This window comes from Rhipicephalus sanguineus, chromosome 1 (genome assembly GCF_013339695.2).
Source record: "Rhipicephalus sanguineus isolate Rsan-2018 chromosome 1, BIME_Rsan_1.4, whole genome shotgun sequence".
NCBI lineage: Eukaryota > Metazoa > Arthropoda > Arachnida > Ixodida > Ixodidae > Rhipicephalus > Rhipicephalus sanguineus.
This window is the reverse complement of record NC_051176.1, coordinates 92,064,968-92,075,222: the sequence shown is the minus strand read 5'-3', so window position 1 is coordinate 92,075,222 and position 10,255 is coordinate 92,064,968. Positions and strand designations below refer to the sequence as shown.

At 46.4% G+C, this 10,255-nt stretch overlaps 1 protein-coding gene across 1 annotated transcript in view; it reads left to right on the top strand.

Annotated features, from left to right (window-relative positions):
- Positions 1 to 2,196: 2,196 nt before the first annotated feature.
- LOC119394048 (monocarboxylate transporter 11) overlaps positions 2,197 to 10,255 on the top strand; it is a 44,977-nt gene continuing 36,918 nt past the window's right edge. Inside the window, exons 1-2 of the mRNA XM_037661270.2 lie at positions 2,197 to 2,387; positions 2,806 to 2,938. The gene's annotated coding sequence lies outside the window, so the exon portion shown is untranslated. The remainder of the gene's footprint in view (positions 2,388 to 2,805; positions 2,939 to 10,255) is intronic.

The window sequence follows — 10,255 nt, the reverse complement described above, 5'->3', positions numbered from 1 at the left end:
ACGTATGAACACGATCAGACGCACAGAAAGCACCACACACACGCGATACAGCACGATGCACAAAACAAACACACCACGCCGTCGCCTCGCTGACTACTTCGACGAGTGCCGCGGGTGCCCCCTAACGCTGGTGGCGCCGCCCCGCGGTCAAAGTTGACGACACACAAAGCTCTCCCATAGAGTGACGGGGAAGTTTCGTGACCAGAAAAAAGTATTGAGGGACTATGATACAACGAAAAAGAAAAAGAACTTCCACACGCAGCATTTTCGAATCAAAATTGAGTCTTTCAGTCTTGTCTCAAACGCTACATCTGAATTAAAATAAAAACTTGCGCTTAAAATAATGAATTCTGAAGGCACTTGTTAAGGTATGTAGAATTTTGTGATTGTAAATGTTACCCTAAAGTATTTTGATGCACGACACTGCGACACCAACAGCCACCCAGCGTTACACAGTAATAAAAACCTTACCTTTCCAGTCGGGTGCTATAGAACTTTACCTCGTGAAATGGACAGCGTTTGCGGCGTCTATTTGCCGCTCAAATTACTTGCGTTGCTGATGGCATATTGCGTAATGTGATAACATTCTTTAACGTAGTAAATGTATGTTCATTTGCTGGCACATATTCAGGTCGAGACAACCACACGAAGAAAAAAAAAAAAGACTAGAAAATACATATACACAGTCTGTTTATACCTTACATTGTGTGAACGTGCCCATACCACTTGCGCATAATATCATCGCAAGGTACCATGCTACTGCGTACTGCGTCAAACTAGCTTTGCGAGAAGAGTCTGTGCTAACGACCTAGACGCAGCCCAAGCAAAACACCCTCAACTTATATAAAAAGTTATTCCAAAGAATGCTCTGCAACGAGATACCGTCCACCGTGGCTCAGCAGAGCAAACATTCCTGTGTTACTGAAAAACCAAAAAGACGCGTACCTTCAAGGAAAAAAGTAAGGACAGGACAGAAACAGTTTTTCACAGTCGTACTAATGACGCCGCCTTTTTCCTTGAAGGTACGCGTCTTTTTGGTTTTTCAGTAAGCATGTACCAACTAGCCCAACAAAAAGTTCTATTAAGTTACATTCCTGTGTTATACTGTCGACGATAGACTCGTATTTGTCTTTTCGGATCTCATCATAGCTAGCCTTACTTGATATGCCACTTTTTTCACAGTCGTACTAATGACGCCGCCTTATGCTAGGTATGTGAGGCTTCATGCAGAGAAAGATGTCGTGCACGCAAGTATCCCCGCGTTGTTAAAACCAAACAAGTTCACATAGAACACTGGACCGCAATCACCTTGGAAATTTCACTTCCTGGAAGACACAACTCACGTTTCACAAGTCACCGAAAGCCGGCACAAGTGACGTCCTCCAATTATTTGGACGAAAAACGAATGACGTCGTTGGCAACGTGTTCGTACGTTAACCGCTCTCGGAATTTCATTTGCTCATCGTACCACAAATTTGCTGGCAACGCCGTGTTGCAATTGCCCTTACGCAAGGCCGTCCTGGTTACTTGCTCCGTCGTTTCTAGATTCGCGTCGGTGGTTCCGGAGCATCAGCATTTCACGCGTCAGCTTGCGTCCCCGTGATGATTCAACTGGGCATACTTTGACTCGGCTACTTCGTGATGCTCACTCCTGCGCTGTTACTTTCGCTGCATTCACTGCAGGGTATCCTCGACGGTCTCTTGATTCGCTGTTTTCACCGCGCACTACAAGCATTACTCGTTAACACACTCCGGGGCCGTAAAATACCAGTACATGTAAAAACACGCAACAGCGCGTACAACGTCAGCACGTACGTTGGCGCTCGCATTTCGAACTGCGGTGCGCCGGTACATAGCGTCCGTCTTTATTAGGCCACCACGATGAACGTTGAATGCTAAGCAGTTTTTAGTCGACGCCGCCGCATTTGCGTTTGGGAAATATACATTCTCGGTAAATTATGCGAGAGGTTCGTCGATCAACGCGACCGCATGGCCAAGCTCGTTGCCGCGGCGACTGATGGAAAATTACGATTCCGACCGAACATTTAAGAGTAGGCTTTACTGCTCGTGCTGCCGAGCTTATTGGACATTCTCGCGTTTCGACTCTTCCTCGCGAGAGAAAGAGAGTGCGACAATCGGCGCCCTCTCCACGGCAGCCAGCGACTCTTCTGGCACGAGCCAAATGCCCGCAGTGACGCATCCGCCGGCTGCTGGGCGCGCAAGTGAAGCCGAGGAAGGGAGGGAACATTGGCGCGTATGTCGCAGCGCGTTAATCCGCAACCTCGTCGGCCTTGAAGTGGAACGCACAACATCGCCAAATTCCAAGCTGTAGGGCACGGGATGTTAACACGAGCCCATGCTGTGCACCCCGCCAACGCGGAACGCCGGTGAGTAGTTGATAACTGGCACTAGCGTAACGTTCCTCCGACGGTTACCCTGTACGAGGAGGGCGCTCAGGGCTGCGTTAACCTAACCATTTCTTCTCTAGCGTGCCTAGTACCTTCATCTTCGTTGAATCGCCGATGTCCATGAACTCCCGAAGGACGCGAAACGTACCCGGATGTAGTAGATTGTTTGAACTAGGCATTGCCGCACATCGAAGGATGCGTGTGGATGACAATGGAATAGGGATGTCTCTATCCAGTGGAACCAGAGAGTAACGCTTGTTGGACATCGCTTCTTTGCTTGACGCATTGAGATGGAATGCCTATTATGGCCACAGAATATTGTGATACCGCGGCTCTAATTGGTATACCCCCTTATGGCTCTCAGTATGTACTTGTATGTACTTTTTGTGTGATACAGATGACCGGGTGTCGGACTCGGCGTTGGATAGACGCAGACCAGGCTATCTGTCTCTTGGCCTTTGTTCCCAAGTTTGAAGCGCTGCCAAGAGAAGCGGTCGCTGGGTGAATTCATTTTGCGACGGCACTATAAGGTGAGCGTCTTTGAATATTGAGAAAGAGAGAGAAGGAGTGAAAGAGACGAGCGCTCTTTCTCTGTCTTTCCTTTAGTTCCATACATACGTTGCTTCAGAAAGAGCTGACGGTATATACCTGCAGGGACAGGATAGTATTCTTACAGCAAAGCTGTTGGTTTTATTGTGATTTGTTGCGCTGTGTTGCAAGAAGCGTGCGTGCGTGCGACTTAGGGATACCGGCGTTATCACTCCGTTCTTTGAAGCTAGGAGAAAGCTATGTTTTTACAAGCGTCGCTGGTGACTCGAAGAATGTGAAAGCGACTTCTGTCGCCTGAAAAACATAGTACAAGCCGCTGGGAAGAGGTTGGGTGAGAGAGGAAGTAAGAGACAACTTTAGGGGTCATTCGGGCCATAAATTTACTGCACCTAGCAAAGTGTAGCATCAAAAAAGCTGTATTACAGGCTACCCGCATTATCGCCTTTGAGCCGCAAGAAACCTCCTGGTTCTCGAGCTTAACCCCCTCGCCCTTTAATCCGGCGACCAGGGTGCAGTGTCAACGACACCTTGCCGGTGCTCTGAGCCTGTTCAGCGCACAAAGAGGGATAACACCTTGCAAGGATTCGCAAAATTGGCTGTGTCTTCTGATTGCCGCCACGGCAACCGTAGTAGAAGACAAAGACACGGCCTGCATTGGATTCCAGTGTACGTTTCGGCAGCGGTAAAATAAACTATGAGGTAAAACGCATCTTCCACATCCGTTTAGTGAGCGCTTCTTCAAGCCCCTGCGGGCGGCCTTTAAAAAATTACTACACTGTGAGATGTACACAGTCTGGAAGCTGATCGTCATCTTCACCCCGCCATTCCCAGCGTGAAGGTCACTACTGGAAACCCGTGAGTTGCCTGCAATGCCACAAACTTTGCATCATTACGCATCTCACACATGTCGTTGTGACAGTACAGGCATGTTGTTTTTTTACGCCTCTTATATTGGTCAGTACAGGAGCGTAAATTAAGCCTCTCTGCTCGCATAAAGTTCGCTTGCCCTGTTGCCAATTTTAAAGAAACCTCAGTAAGTTTATGTGCTTATGTGCAACATTACACAAATCGCTATGCCGTTTCTTCGGTGTAACTCGTTTAGTTGTAGAGCAGGTCGTATATAGTGGGGTTAGTCTTTTATATCTGATCACTGTAGGTTTTCGTTGGTGCGATCGAGCTTCGGCGCGCGACGTGATGTTGCGACACTGATTCCTTTATAAGACGACGTCGATCGTTGTACTTATTTATTTGCGCAACGAAAACATCAGGTCGTGTGCTAGGTTAATGTATTTTGTACCTATGAAACAATAGCCATGCGCCTGTGTGCCGCACTGATTCGAAATTATCTGAAAGCATTATAGGCGTTAAATTAGAAGCCGGTCAAAGTTATGATAAGGCTGTGAGCAAATCTCAATAGAGTACTGAACGACCATGAGAAACGTTGTCAAAAAATAAAAATGTTGCAAAGTTTATTTATTTATTTATTTATTTATTTATTTATTTATTTATTTATTTCGCTGCTCAGCTGTAGAGTTCGCATCATTATTATTTACTGATTATCACGCAGATTATGCCGTTTGCTAACAGTTAGATCTAAATCGACTATTCCCGAGACTTCGATGAACCTTGGTGACAGTCTTAAAAGCTATTCGAGTGCCACCATATAATTACTTCATTTGCCTATTGACGATATAAAAAAAACGCTAGAGGAGAGCTAGAATGCTGTACATTTTTATCGTACTGAACGAAAGTTGGATTTGGCCAGTGTTTCCAGACCACAGGAAAGTTTGGTGTAATGCTTCGAAATAGATGAGCATGTGGCATTGCCGCGCAGAGCCTCTCCTGACGCTTTCTAATCGCACGTAAATGTATACATGCGCTGAAAAGAAATAATTTTTTCACCGCAGTTGCAATGAAAACTTCTTCGTCACGCTGGTTAGCGTGCGCGCTACCTGAGTGCACTTAAACGAGGACATTTGTTTAGTGCATGAAACAAGAAACGTTGCAGGGAAGTAATATTTCACGACCTAGCCGCAATGCATACAAAATTTCCCTTCGTCATTTTCTTTCTTTTTACCGCGAATGTGTGCTTCTACTGAAGGACCAAATCTCGCGGGTCGTGGAACTGTTTGCATCGATTCCAGGGATTCCCGTGTTTTCTTGCCACGCTTAGTTATAGCCGACACGTCGCCCTTTTATCTGTATATTGGCATACGCTGTCCTGCTCTGTCTCGGTCGAAACGACTAGCAGCGTCACTCGCAGGGGCTCGACACGCTCGTCGAAAGGTGTGACAAATTAAAATCGCCTCACCTTTTTTGCTCGTTTGTTTATTCTTAATGCTACATTTCGCAAGATGAAGTTCATTTAGTTTATTAGCATTGCACGGAATATGACGGCCAGAGACGATGCTTCGATTAGTGGCGGCGCCCGTCTGCCATTCCCCCCACTCGATCAAATTAGCCTGGGCCAGCTTATAATGTATAGGGCCCGCATTCCTCCCTCGCCACCCCCCCCCCTCCTAAAAAAAGTCTGAGGCTAGAATTGTTCGCAAGAGAATATTTGAGCCAATCACGAAGCTAGGCATATTATTAGGAGGGGTGTGCGAATATTCTAGAGAGAGAGAGATACGAAGAGGTAAGGCAGGGAGGTTAACCAAGCTTTGGCTCGGTTGGCTACCCTACTCTTGGGGTGGGGGAGGAAGGGGGAATAATAGAAAGGAAAGGGTAGAGAAGAACAGTAAGAAAGAGATGGATGAACAGTTAGCTTGAAACTACACAACACGAAATCGCGCTGTTCACAGGCGCTCGTGAAGTCCGGTGGTCTTCAAGAAGCACAAGAGGGCTTTCGTGGCCTTGCGTATATGCGAGACCGTAGGCCAAGGTCCCAAGATCTTCTTTTCTGTCGGTGGTCTTGAATCCAGGTGATGAAGCTTGACTTCCATACTACGTCGTTGAGCCTGGTATGATGGGCAGTGGCATAGAATGTGTTCAAGCGTCTCCTCGCAAGCGCAAATGTTGCATGCCGCACTGCTGGCCCTTCCAATGAGACACGAATACGCATTCATAAATGCCACGCCCAACCACATGCGGCACAGTAAAGTTGCATCGCGTCTTGAGAGCCCGGATGGCAAAAGAAGTTGCAAATTTGGGTCAATCGAATACAGGCGCGCGTTGGAAAAACCCTGCGTGTTCCATTGTAGAAGAGTGATACGGCGTGCAAGTGATTGTAGTCGCCACGCGGCGTCCGTTCTCAAGAGTGGTGTGGGTGTCCGCAGGTCTTGGTCATGAGCCGATCGTGCAGCTTCATCCGCGCGGTCATTGCCGACAATTCCGCAATGACTCGGCAACCATTGAAATATAATATCATGTCCTTCCTCGAGTGCTTGGTGGTAGTCGTGCCTTATCTCGTACACGGATTGTTCGTGTAATCCGTGCCGTAAAGCAAACCGTAGTGTTTGTAAGGCTGACCTCGAGTCGCAAAAGATGGCCCATCGATTAGGTGGCTGCTGAAGGTTGTACTTGACCGCACCTTGAAGCGCTGCGACTTCTGCGGCTATCGACGTCGTGGTGTGAGAAAACTTGAACTGTAACAGTACATTATCAGATGGAACAACCACCGCTCCGGTAGAGCTGTTGGAATTAGTGGGCGAATATTCGAAATTTTCGAATAACGAATCGAATAGCGCTCTATTCGATTCGGTGCTCGAATCAAATAGTGCATATTCGAAACACCGAGTATTTTTCGAATAATGAGCACCGATGGGAAAATCACAAAGGCACGACACGTTGGAACAGCGAAGGGTCATTTTTCTCATTTTAATCATTAGATTACCAAAATGCATGACGCCGAAGCTTTTGTCCACGCCATATTGATCACCGCATGAAGGCGTTCTTGCTTAAAACTCTAGTGTCGAAGCGAGGGTTATGTTGTTCTGCATGTTCATTAAAAATGGGCACGTGCGTGTTTCCAGTAATTTGATTTATGTGCTTCTCTTACTGCGTTAGGCTACATTGTGTAAGGTTTTTTACTGCGCTGCAGTTGTGTCGCATCAGTCAGTTCCATTCTCCATCTTGTACTAAGTGAAGATTCATAAATGCAATTTTTTATATACGTTTAGATGTACAAAAACAGGCGCAAGTGTTGCGTTTGTGTAAACTGTTCTTGCAGATACAGTATTCAACACTGATGTTTACCTGTCCTTGGTGTTAAGGCCCATGCTATGGTAACCAGTTTATCTGTTTCATTGCATATTGAGCCGAGTCGTATATGTTATTTAACATTTATTTAACATTATTTAACATAACAATCTAACATTTAAAAAAATTATTCAACATAACAATTATTTGACATTTATGTCTCAGTTTTATTTAAAAGCGGCTGACAGCGCACCACCTCAAATACTGCAGACGCTGCTGTATTTCGGACCCCGTTTACAAGATACCTCGAAGGTGCCAGTCACTGTTGTATACGAGTTTGCCTCAGTTTACATAATTGTGTGTGTGCGCGTGCGTGCGTGTGTGTGTGTGCGTGTGTGTGTGTGCGTGCGTGCGTGCGTGTGTGTGTGTGTGTGTGTGTGTGTGTGTGCGTGTGTGTGTGCGTGCGTGTGTGTGTGTGTGTGTGTGTGTGTGTGTGTGTGTGTGTGTGTGTGTGTGTGTGTGTGTGTGTGTGTTTTGTTGGTTAAATGTGATCACAACGTTCCCTTGTGAAAGTTTGTAAATATTTGTTTCAAATAAAACGTTGTGGAATTCTAGGGCTGTTCTGAAATTGGTTGCCTAACTATTCGAAAACCATTGGCATAGCATTCGATTCGTATTCGATTTGGTTCTAAAATCCCTGTTCACACATCTATAATCTATAATTCCATAATGATTCATAATACATAATTCCATAATTATTAGCGAAGGTGGCCGGCCAGTGATAAACAATACTTACGAACGACAAGCCTTGTGAATTAGGTCCCCGGTTCGTGTGGCTTGATATAATGACTTTCTCGTCTTCCCTCCCGTTCATAACTGGCGCATAATGTGATAAAGTGCAGGCGGAGCTCCGCTTGCCGCATCGTCGAAGCACAACAAGGAATAGTGTTGAAATAGAATCGTTACATCCCATTGTTGCGTGGAGAGGAGAACGAGCGGGGAGTTATTTACTGTAGGCATATAATATATGATCACTCACGCAGCGGAAAGCCGTACCGCACGCAAAACAAGTTCGTCGTCTTCTTCCCAGACGCCCTTACGGATCTATCCCACTACTGCCTTCGTCATAGAAAGACATGAAGCAATATCTTGGTCCCTGGCGTGAGGTTATGTAGGTGGGTAAGCTCATCTAATAGTTTGATGTACAACAAAGTTCGTTTCTTTGATTGATTTTGCTCGAAGCAAGGCGTAAAAAATGTGTGCGGTAGAAAAAGCGTATTCGATGAAGCAAGGCTGTAACAATGCAATGCATAATTAGGAGAGAGAACTGAAAGTGAAAGCGCAGTCTACAATGTTCACTATGCGGATAAGTCTGCATTCTCGCTAGTCAATGAATGCAGCATTATGTCGCTGAGAAGGATGGCAAGAACTCCGATCTGCGAATAGCGTAAAACGCCCCTTAAATTTCAGGTCATAGCTCTCGACAACAGCGTTCAGCCACCAAACTTAATTTACATTTTTCACGCCGCACACGACACCGGGTTCTGACGGCGACACGTGCAGCGGCCGGCGTGGGATCGGTTATCTGTGCGCAACCGTTCTGTTGACCTATACTGTTTTCTCGCGCCACTGCACACGTGAAGTTTTGTATTTCTCTCTTTTCTTTCTTTTTTCACTGCGTTATACTCCTATTCACTATACTCATCTCCTCTTGAGTCGCAAATTACGATTTAGAGTTTTTAAGGACTCGAATTTCATATATTTTTTTGAATATATGGCGCGAACTTAGCATAAGAAAGTTTGACACACGCTACGTATATATTTAGAGCACTGCAAGCTAGTCTTCGCAATTCAAAATTATTTGATTACGGATTTATAACTCTGACAAGTGATGTGCTGTATAATGAAAATAACTTAATATTTGTAACCGGATGATGCACCTCCCATTATTTCTCCTTTATGATGCATCCTTTACGACGCGAAAGAAGATAACACAAATAATTGTAGTGGTACCGGGCAAACTTCTTGTCAAACGTGAGAGTCTGCCTCTAAATTACCTTTGTCACTCTGCACCAAAATGGCTTATGCAAATGTATTGATTAGCAAGGGGCCATATTTACATTCAACACCATGATTACAATTTTTTTTTCATTTTCGGTACTAATCAAAATGTTCAAAACAATGTCGTGCCTCCATACACCGGCACCATTATTCAAAGGGTTATTTAACTGCATGCGTACGCCGGAAGAAGTGTATTTTAAAACTAAGATTGGTCGCACTCATACTTAATGCCGTACATTCTTCGGCAAGCTTAAAAACGTTACTGGACATATTGTTATGCTAGTGACCGATAACTCGTCTCGTTGCTCTGTTATTGCTACGTTATGGTTCATGGAATGAACAACCATAGAGGCTTTCGGGCATTTCCCTCTCCATACTTTTCCGGCGTCTACCCCCGACGTCATCGCCTCCGGCACTCGCTGCCGATTAGGTATCAGACCTACCGCAGAAGCAAAACATCGAGGCCATGGCCACCTTTCCCTACTCTCGAGGCGCGCAAGGCTATAACGGGCTTGACTGGTGCCTAATCACGAGAACGGTGTGTTGTTTCTTCGAGCGGCGCATCAGTTCTGTTTACTCTTGACCTTATTATCCTTCGGCCACTTGGACAATCTTTCCATCGTAAAGGGTATACTTCGCACGTGACTCATACCTGCAGCGTGCTCCAAGCTACAGGTGCGTGTAATATTACACGCGGAAAAGAGGTTCCTCATATACATGCATGAGGTTTTGTCGAGATGCTCGAGAAGGGAGCACGGCACGGCACTTGCTGCTGTGCGCGTCCACTCCCGGCGTTGTGTTTTCGTGCGCGAGCGCATATTACGCACAGCGCGGTTGCGTGTAAGATAGCGACTGCAGCAGATCCCGCGATCGCGTCCGGCCTTCCAGCTGTCCTCCAGAGGGGCGCGTGCACTCGTGGTCCGCGCGTGCGTAGGCAGAGTGAGCCGTATGGCGCTGGACGGGGGCATGTTGCGCAGGAGACGTCATTCACTGCGGCACCGCAGCCTCGGTACCACGCGCGCCTCCTTTGGCACACACGCCTATGTCGCAGCAGCGAGCTCGAGCTCCGATGCGCGTGGGGCCCCCCATTCCGTCGACGC